Source organism: Pipra filicauda, unplaced genomic scaffold (assembly GCF_003945595.2).
Source record: "Pipra filicauda isolate LSUMZ 115617 unplaced genomic scaffold, ASM394559v2 scaffold217_size2002032_pilon, whole genome shotgun sequence".
Taxonomy (NCBI): Eukaryota; Metazoa; Chordata; class Aves; order Passeriformes; family Pipridae; genus Pipra; species Pipra filicauda.
The window spans coordinates 340165-350468 of NW_024104329.1; positions in this window are offsets into that span (position 1 = coordinate 340165).

Below are 10304 nucleotides of genomic sequence, written 5' to 3' on the forward strand. Positions count from 1 at the left end.
CAGAATAATAACCTTGAAGGGTCCTGCACTCTCACATGGTCGCTCAGAGAGTATGCCATGGAAACCCCTTTGAGTGGCACTGACAGGCATTGGACATCCATCTGAGTAAGGCTGAGCCAGCTTCACCTGCGCTGTATCCTACCTGTTAGAGATGGGCTTAACCTTGGAATCTGCATCTCAATTCTCTGTGTCATCTGATGTTGCCTTCTCATAGAAAATATCAGGAGTAATTTCAGACAGACAGACAGCCTTATACCAGCTTCATGGGTCTAAAAAGATTGATTATGGCCTGTGATTATGATCGCATTGTTTCAGTATCATTCCTGTTTAATTCCACTCGCATCTATAGAGTTAGGAGAATTACAAATTAGAGAAACAGGAAATGAATCAAGCCTATAAGGCTTGCCAGTAAAGGTTTAACAGACTTTTTTTGCTGAATATTGACTTTTTGCAGTTTGACTGGATTATCATTTCAAAGGCAGGAATGAGTGCATACTACAATTAACATGGACAGTATTGCTGCTTCATGTCACTTTATGCTTTTTAGCTTGGCATTGGAGACAGGTAGGATGAGTTGCTCTGGGCAGATTTCTGTCCTTTCCAAGGTCAATAGATCTTCCTTTAGTATAGTAAAAGATGGACAAAAGTATTCAAAGTTAATGAAACCATTCTTTTAGAACTGCTAGGTCTGGCAAAAACGATGCACAGTCCAGCACTTGATATACATAAAACATTTTCCCTCAGTTCATCTTCAGCTTAGGCCTCCTTCCAGTTTATGGGAATGAAGGTAGCTGATGGATTAAAAAATCTTCATCATAAGAAATGGAAGAAAGGCTGCTGCTCAGTGAGAAATTTACGAAGAGGGACCTGGGCGATATAATTGGCATGGGGGAGCCACATGAGTAAGGAGCCAAAAAAAAAATATACTGAGACGTGTAGAAAAGACTTTCTTTGGGTAAAATAGAACAATTTTACCTTCTACATGTCTGGTAAGATTCAGTTCAGCAGTCTCTGCTGATGTTTATTGTTTCTGCAGGGGAAGGAGACTAAGTCTGGAAGGTGTTCCAATTGTAAAATGTGATCCCAGCCAAAGGCCTAACTTCCTTGGCTTCTTATCAAAATCCCCTCCCACAATTACACATTTTAAAATATTTCCGTAAAAGAATAGGAGGGTATAATACAATATTCCTTTCAGGTGTTACTGAAGAGAATGGTGTAATTTTCTGCCAATTTATTTCAGTTCAGCCCCTATTTCCACTTTTGTTTAGCTCTAAATATATTATTATAAAATAAAAAAAATAGTTTCTTTATGAAGTTTTATTGGATTTGATTTCTGGACTGAAATCAGTGGTAGCTTGCTATGGCAATGTTGAGGTACTTAAGTGAACATTTTGGCCTTCTATAGCATGAAACATGTTCTCTGTCAAAATGTCCAGGATGTTTAATGAAGTTACATCTTCATAATGAGTAGTAAGCTGTTTACACACCCTAGATCTGTATCTTTATGCTTCAACAAACGAGGAGAAAAGAAAATACTACATTTCCTGCCCATAGAACATTGTTTTATTCTGTGCCAGTACTCCTAATGAATATAAATTCATCTGTACATAGAGAAGGCAAATGATTTCTTGTTGACGTTACCAGTTATCAGAATTAAATAAATATACTCTAGTCTCACTTAAACAATTAAATAAGCCACCCAACAAACTAGGCTTTGAACAACTAATGTGCATATACCTTTAGCAATAGGCTACTTGTGATGATTAGAAGTAGCAGAGCTTGCTTCCCATCTCAGGTACACCCACCTCTGCATGAAAGGCATAACAGAGAGTCAGGATCTTCTTGTGTTACTTTGAAACAGAGAGAGTTTCTTGATTTTCCATTGGGTGTATTAGGGAAAGGGAATACTGATAAACTGAGGAGCTTTCTGAGGGGGCAGTTAGTGCTTTTTCTACTCATCTGGTAAAGGTGAGGAAGGTATCTATACCTAGGATGAGTAGGTGTGTCACTGGGGTCAAGGCTGCTTTGTCCTGTTTCTTCTACTGGAGTTGTTGCTAAGCAGAGTGTTTATATCAAACGTTCCTTTTCTTCTAAAACAATTTTTTGTTTTCACTCATTAAAACTCTTTGTGACTAAAGCAATGCATGTCAGACTTTAATATGCTATTTCACAAAGCATTTATCAGTGCACAGTGGTTGTTGTGAAGGCTGTCCCAGTTGTATTCAAAGGTGTTCTTCAAAAGATGTTGTCCAGATAGTTCTCTCAAACCTTTACGTGTTCTAGAATTGTTATGATTGCTACCGCTTAGACTGAAATTTTTGATCTCCAGGGAACAGTGACAGTCAAATGATGTACTAATATTCAGCTTATCCAACCGTACAGCCTCTCTCTCTTCTTTCCTCTCCACCACAAGGAGAGGGTGAAATTGTTAATAATGTAACAGGTACAGAAGAAATTCAGGTCGCTAAAGTTAGTTGGCTCATGAAATTTTGAAAACAATCAGGTTATGACATTTTACTGATTGCTGGGGAATCACATCTGTAGATAACACTATCACAAAACCCAGAAAGGTTTAGGTAAACACGTTCATTGGTCACATGGATGGTTGCTCCAAATGGTTATTGTAGATTAAAAGAAAGTAATTCAAGTCCTTTTGTGTTTCCCAGAGAGTTATGCTCCCTACCTACTAAATAGGTAGAGAGGATAAAGCTCTCCTCTTCGGTTGTATGAGGGGAAAGAAATCTCATAAGCAAGTTTTGAAGTATTTTAAAAACAGAAACTTAACTGGCTGTTTTTCTTGTAAATGTACCCAGGAATACACTAAGGGACCACTGTTTTTGACATCACCTAGCACTAACACAAAGGACTTTTGTTCCAAGAGGGAACGTTCAGGGAGATATCGAAAGGATTATTGATTCTTTTCTGCATTTTTTGCTGGTTTTCTCAGTTTTAATATGTGTGAAACCCAGAAGCTTATCTTGACATCTCAGCACCAACTGACATGGAAATTAATTCAGGATAGATCTGTAGAGTTGACAGACATCAATTACTGGAAAATTATTGGAAGTTATTGGAATTTAATTGCAACAGCCAAGGATGCAACTGACAAACATTCTATTTTTATTTTGATCTTGTATCAAAAATATATACTAAAGGATTGATCACTAAAAGTACCTCTTGCAACAGTAAATTAAATAATTCTGAGCATGGATATAATATTTCCAATTTTACCTTTTCCTGTTTTCTTGCATAAAAGTAGGGACAAAACTTGAGACATTGATTATACTAGTTTAATGTAAAATTTCAAATGCCAGATAAAATGTGAATATTATATATACTATAAATACTATAATTACAATCTGAAAGCAGATCATATAATATGAGAGTAGCAAAGGTAAGCATTCAAAATTTAGGTAGTGGTAGTATTAAGGCTCTTAATGAAAGCCAAATTCATTGGCCTTCTCTGTTCAAACTACAGCTCCACTAGTGTTAAGAACTTCTGCCTCTTCACAAGTGTGAAAAACCAGAGATTGCTGGGACCTGCGTTTTGCACCTGAGTTGGGTTTGTGCCTGTGCATTGTGCCTCAGATCTGTGAATTCCTTGCTTGCCGTGTCAACTGGCAAAATGAAATAGTTGGATTGGTCAGAGAAGAGACTATTGTCGTGTGGAAAGTAACATAAAGTAATGACAGCATACAATTAACGTAAACTAAGTTGGTATTAACTTAAGCAGGGCATCCGGCACACCCTCTCCACCTAGCTCTGTAGAGGTTTAGTTGCTGTTCTTGGCTTGTCCTGCTCAAGCTTTTGTCACCTTTCTCTGATAGCCTCAATTGAAATGCTGTTGAAATCCCTGGCCAGGTTTAATTCTATCAGGGCTTTAGCTTTCCTAACCTGATACCTGATTGCTCTGACAATCTCTTTGCATTCTTCCCAGGCTACCTGTCCTTGCTTCGACCCTCTGTAGACTTCCTTTTTGTGTTTGAGTTTATCCAGGAGCTCCTTGTTCATCTATGCAGACCTCCAACTGCTTTTGCCTGACTTCCTCTTTGTTGGGATACATGGCCCCTGAGCTTGGATGAGGTAATCCTTGAATATCAACCAGCATTCTTGGGCACTCTGGGGCTTTATCCCACAGCACTCTACCAAGCAGATTCCTGAATCAGCCAAAATCTGCTCTCTTGAAGTCCAAGCTTGCTGTGCACCCTCCTCACTGCCCTAAGGATCTTGAGTTCCACCATTTCATGGTCACTGCAACAGGCTGCTAGAAAAGTTGCCATGCCTTGTCTTATCTCAGTATGTTTGGATGCCATTTTTTAGGTTGGGAAGATTCATATATGTATGTACTGAATCATTTTTACCTTGTTTAAGGTACTTAAGTTCGTTGTTGTATTGGGTTTGTGTTGCAGGGTTTTCATAGGAGGGGTACTACAGGGGTGACTTTTGTGAGAAGCTGACAGAAGCTTTCCCCATGTCTGATAGATCCAGAGCCAGAGCCAGCTGGCTCCAAGACAGACCCACCACTGGCCAAGGCTAAGCCCATCAGTGATGGTTGGTAGTGCTTCTGGGATAACGTATTTAAAAAGGAGAAAGAAGTTACTGCACAGAAGCAATTGCAACCAGAGGAGTGAGAGTATGTGAAACAATTCTGAAGGCACCAAGGTTAGTGAAGAAGTAGGGGTAGAAGTGCTCCAGACGCTGGAGCTGAGGTTCCCCTGCAGCCTGCGATGCAGACAATGGTGAGGCAGCTGTGCCCCTGCAGCCCATGGAGGTCCATGTGGAGCAGAGATCCACCTGCACCCCACAGAGGACCCCATGCTGGAGCAGGTGGGTGCCTGAAGGAGGTTGTGACCCCACGAGAAGCCTGTGCTGGAGCAGGGTCCTAGGAGGACCTGTGGAACCATGTAGAGAGGAGCCTGCTTTGGGGGAGAAATGGGGACCTGGCATTCACCCACAATCAATCCAGTATAATCATGCACTTAATTCAGCTGAAAGCATAACTTTTCCATTGCATATGCTGTCTGAAAACTCACCTGGTAGATTTTTCACCTGCAGTACTTGCTTGGTTCTCACAGTGTTAGGATGGTGTTTATAGCTCTCATTTGTTTTGTCTGCCTGGATTTTAGTTCTGTTTTCTTCTACTGCATAGAGCAGAGTGTATCTTTCTGGGCCAATGCTTTATCTGTTTGGCACTTTATTATCTGTTTGACACTATTGTGCATTTCCCTTGTCTGTGTATCTTTTCTTTATTTCATAAATTGCTTATTCTGTGAGATACTAATAACATACATTAACCAAATCTGACCTTTTGAACCCTTGATGGGGGATTTAGATATAGTTAATTTTTTTCTTTTGTTTTTCTGCTCCACAAGCTTGACATAACTATTTCTTCTGTCCAAATAATTGCACGTAGCCCTTCTTTTTAATTATTTTTTTTCCCAAATCACTCTCGAATTTTTATTTGCATTTCTTTGCCTACCTCAGAATCTGCTGTTGAACACATTTTGGTGTATTTTTCCTTGTGAGGCTTTCTCAATGAATTTCTGCATATGTTCCTTGAAAAACTGTTCAGATTTGGGTGTGCTCATTAGTGCTGCACATAACCCCAAAGCTTGACACACTAAGTTTATGTCCATATTAGGTGACTTTTAGTTCAGTTTGAATATTGTATGAGGGATCCAGGCTCTAAGTTTAATTCCTGTCTACGGTGCTGACCGAGTTAAGAGGCTCAGCTAAACTTCTGCCTAAGGAATCAAGCTTATCATTCCGTATCTCCTTGTCTCCTTGTTCCTCAGATCAATGGAAGTTACCACCCTGAGCAGACAAACAACAACCGAACAATTCAGTTTCCAGTTCATGGCTCTTCTGCTTCTCCTTCCTCTCTCTATCATCAGTACAGAATATGAGACACATCTACAAGTTGAGAAGTCTCAAGACAAATTAACTCTGGAACAGCCCAATTTGCAAATAAAAGCTCAACACAGACAATTTTGTCGTGGGCTACCAAGTGTTAAGCAGAGTCCAAGTGTTTTGGGACAGCTAATGCTGTCAGTGAGAATGACCACTGTGGTTCATCCTGCTGCTCTCCTCTGTGATATTCTGTTCTACCCCATTAGTTAAGATGTGGTTCCCAAGAATTTAAAGCCCACCTAAAGCAGAGTTGTTGCTGTCTCCTTTTTCCCTGCACTGACTACAAATGTCCATTCCCTCCCTTGCTCCAGCCTTGGCAGTCTTATAACCCCACAGTGAACCAGGTCAGTTAATGTCCTGGCTCCAAAATTTTATCACCCTTTTGTGCAAGATTATCCATAATGAGTTTAATTATTTTCTATAATTTTAAAAAAATATAGGAATCAATAATTTTTTTGTGGCTTATGGTTTATTGTTTCTCCAAATTCTTGGGTACATGAACTGAAAACATACTTTTTAGGGATAACATATTTGTGGCTTGAAATTTTCTGGAGGGAGCTTCTAGGTCTTCATACAAACCCTCCTTGTCTTCTTGTAAGACATCTGAATACTGTAGGACCACCTGTAAGCCATTTCTCCTTCCTACTAATTCTGTTTCCACCTTTCTTTTCCTTACTCATTCCTATTTCAATTTCAGAGCTCTTCTTTAATAGTTAAAAATCACCATAAAATTCTTAAATGTGCTTCTGTCTGTTCAGGGACAGGGAGACTGTTCTAGTTTAATTCCTTTTCTTATATATAGTCAGCTTTCATCAAATGCTTCTTAAAAGTAGGATTTTCTGAGTCCCTAGGCATTGTCCTGCACATAAGACATCACAAGAGCTGCCATATCTGTGAGGGAGAAGGGCTGAGAGCCTTGTAGCTGTGACTACATTTCTCGGTTACATTGCTCGCCTTATGTTATCTGTCAAAACACTGGTAACTTCTAGATGTTGAAAACACAGTCCAGCCTGGTGATGGGTACACCACCTGTTCTCTGAGTATGTTCTTCAGCCACCAAAGAATGGATGTGAATTTGGTGCTATTTCTCTTGCCCCAGTCTAATGAGACAAAGAAGCTAGGCAGGAATAGGGGTAATCAAGCTTCTGCTTCCCACAGATCACAGCATCATCCTGTATTTTCAGACCAAGCAAGAATTACTGTTCAGCAAAGTGCTGCCTGCCACTGCTGGGGCAGATAAAGCAGTCAAACTGAGTTTCAAACCACCTGCAATTTATTTAAAGTACTTAAGAAACAAAAGCTGATTGTTTCTGGCTACGTTTTAGTATAAACATGGATAGGACACAATTCACAGTAAGAATCTTTGTGTTTCTTGACTGCACTGCTTGACTAATTCTAGTTGCAGCAAAAGGTTTCAGAGTAACAGATCTGTATTGATTGCTGTTATTATTTTACTGCTGAGGTGAGTTTTAAGTAATGTTCTTTACAAATAGAAAGAACAAGCAAAGCAACTCACACTTGGTTTAAATTAATTGTCATTCTGCATATGGTATTTAAGAGCCAGTCAAAGCAGAATGTTGATGGATCTCAGGCAGTCAGGCTTTCGCTGGGAGAGGCTACAAGTCACCCATTTTGTTTATTATTTGCTGATCATAACCTTTGGTGTATGCAGACATATGCATGCTGCTCTGCTAGTTTACCATAATGAATATATTGGAACTGTCAAAGGAGATGATCCCGATAGCTGTAAGGGGGTTAGTTTCTTCACTTCTAATTTCAAATTCCAAAGAGAATTTGAAATGAATCAGGCTTCTTTTTTTCTCATTTTTGTGACATACATCTGTAATGAAGGGAGTTTAACAATTTTATTTTACCCAAACTCAACTGTACTTTATGATCACATTCAATAACGGATGAAATTATTGAATCTGTAGAAAATTTGCAAAGAACAGTAAAAACTATTTTTGCAGCTTTCTGAACATAATGAACAGGATTCTGATCTCATTTAGATTCTTGCATGTCGTGGCCAAAAGTACTGAGGTATTCTGCTTACAGATAAGAAGCTTGGGAATCAGATTAAATGCAGATAGTATGGTATTAAAGTGACTCAGCGAAAACAGGAAGTTATACAATGCTGAAGAAGTGGTCTGAGATCCTGAAGGTCATCATCTAAATACCTGCCTGTCATAGGTTCTTTATGAAATTCATGTCAGCGTACAAAGGATCTCCTCACATTTTTGGATTAATGTATAAACTCTTTAGATCCTATATAGGATAGAGTAGACTTTAACATGAAAACCAATACCTGGGAATAAAAATCTTGCTGCCATATCATTGCTGAGTTTGTTGGTTCTCTGACAGGAAATAGCAGACAAGGGTGTGAAGGTCTACACACTGCTGTGAATTTTCTCCAACTGCTCTACTTTTTCCTCACTGATTCATTTCCATGCATCATACTCTACAGCAGCCCCCGGTCCTGTGCCTAAATCTTCAAACTCAGTTACCCACAGACAGCAAACAGAGTTCTCTGCAACTCCAAGCTGTTTTTACTTACATAAACGTCCTACCAAATGGCCTTCCAACTTCCTTTTAAACCCAACCTGAGCTGCCTGCAACACTACTGCTTGTACTCCTGTATTCACCCTCCCTATTGCTTTGTAAACCCCACCAACACCAGCATTTCATGCTTTCTGATCCTTCATGGAAGTAAGATCCTTGGACAGATGCTTACAGTGTACTCCTGAAGCAGCCTCTCTTCCCAATTGTTGTTTCTGAATGCAGAAGCATGTTTTGCTCTTCTGAAAAGAGGGAATAAAGAGGGTTATAATATGGGTATAAAAGCAGTTAATATTAGGAAATATCAGGACAGGAATTGGAGAAGCAGAAGTGCAACTGTGTTCCATAAAGACATGTCTTCCAGCCCTGATAACAACAATTCCCAGTTACAGTTTATTGTAGCTCAATTACCTCCTCAAACCTGTTAACTCTATTCTTTTGTTAGCATCTGAATCATGAGTAAATATCAAAGTAGCTTATTAAATCACATTGCATATAGAAGTGCTTGAAATTTCCCATCCCAATGAAAAAAGGAGGATAAAAAATATATTAATTACATTTTTCTTAGGGCATTCCATAGCCATACTACATACTGTCCATAGCTACAATGAGATAGTGTAAGTCATTGTCTATGCAGAGCATAATATTTAAATTCATATACCCAGCGCTTAGGACTAAGATGAAGCGTTTTAAGCAACTTGTTAAACTCTCCAAACCCATCTGTTAATGGGGTATGTCAAGCAGTGGAACTGTTTCAAACCACTCATTCTAAGTACTTAAGAAACAAAAACTGGACATTTCTGTTTATGTCTAAGTAGGGACATGGGTAGGACACAATTTACAGTAAGAATCTTGATGTATAATGCAAGAAATGTTCATAGAAAGAATATCAAAATAAATTTGCTCTAATTCAGAATCAAAGTAGCTGCGTGATCATTAACAGGAACATGGTAGGGGTATCATCTCTTTCAGAAGTGGTTATGGCAGTCTGCTTAGACTCAGGAGTCATTGGATTTATCAGCTATAGGATGTCCTTGCAGAATGCCAATGTGCAAAATTTCTTTGTGTTTCTGATTTCTCTATCTATCCCTGGCTAAATAATTCCTGGCTACATATTTTTTTATAAATATCTCAAGAAGGAACAAAAAAATTCTACATTTACATCCTACTCTGATAGGAAGTCAATACATGTTGCTCCTAGAATAAAAAACTGTAATACTTGAAAGTTTCTAATTTTAAATGCAGACCCTTTTCCCCATATTTTGGTGTGCTGAGTGTAGGAATGGGCTCTTCTGCCTGCGATGCCTTTGTTATACTTTGCCACTGGGAGCAAATTAAAGTACCTTTCAGGTTGTCCTAATGTGAGCAAAAGAACTAGTCCTCTCTTGTTTCACTCATGGAAGAAGTGTTTCACCTCCCTCTTTTACTGCATTCAGTAATGCTCAGAGGAAGCCAAACGACTGCTCTGCCATGTCCTTCCATAGATGGGGGCATAGGCATTGCCTTATGTCCGTCCTTTGTGGTTCACAGGTCGGTATCACAGCAGCCCTGAGTTTGGTACAGTGGTTCTGTGACATTTCAAACTACGATTTCACAGTAACATTTAAAGTTTCAAGCCATAAACTTCATCAACTCAAGGACTTTCCAGGCACATTTTATATATTTGAGAGATAAACTGACTACTTTTCTGCTCCCTTTTAAGTTGATAAGGAGTTTTTCCATTATCTTCAGTTTGAACATGATCATGTCCACTGTGAGGGAACCTCTTGGGACTCTTGTATGTAATAAGACATATTTTTGGACTAACATATACACACCTGAATTGTGAAGGGTAAGGT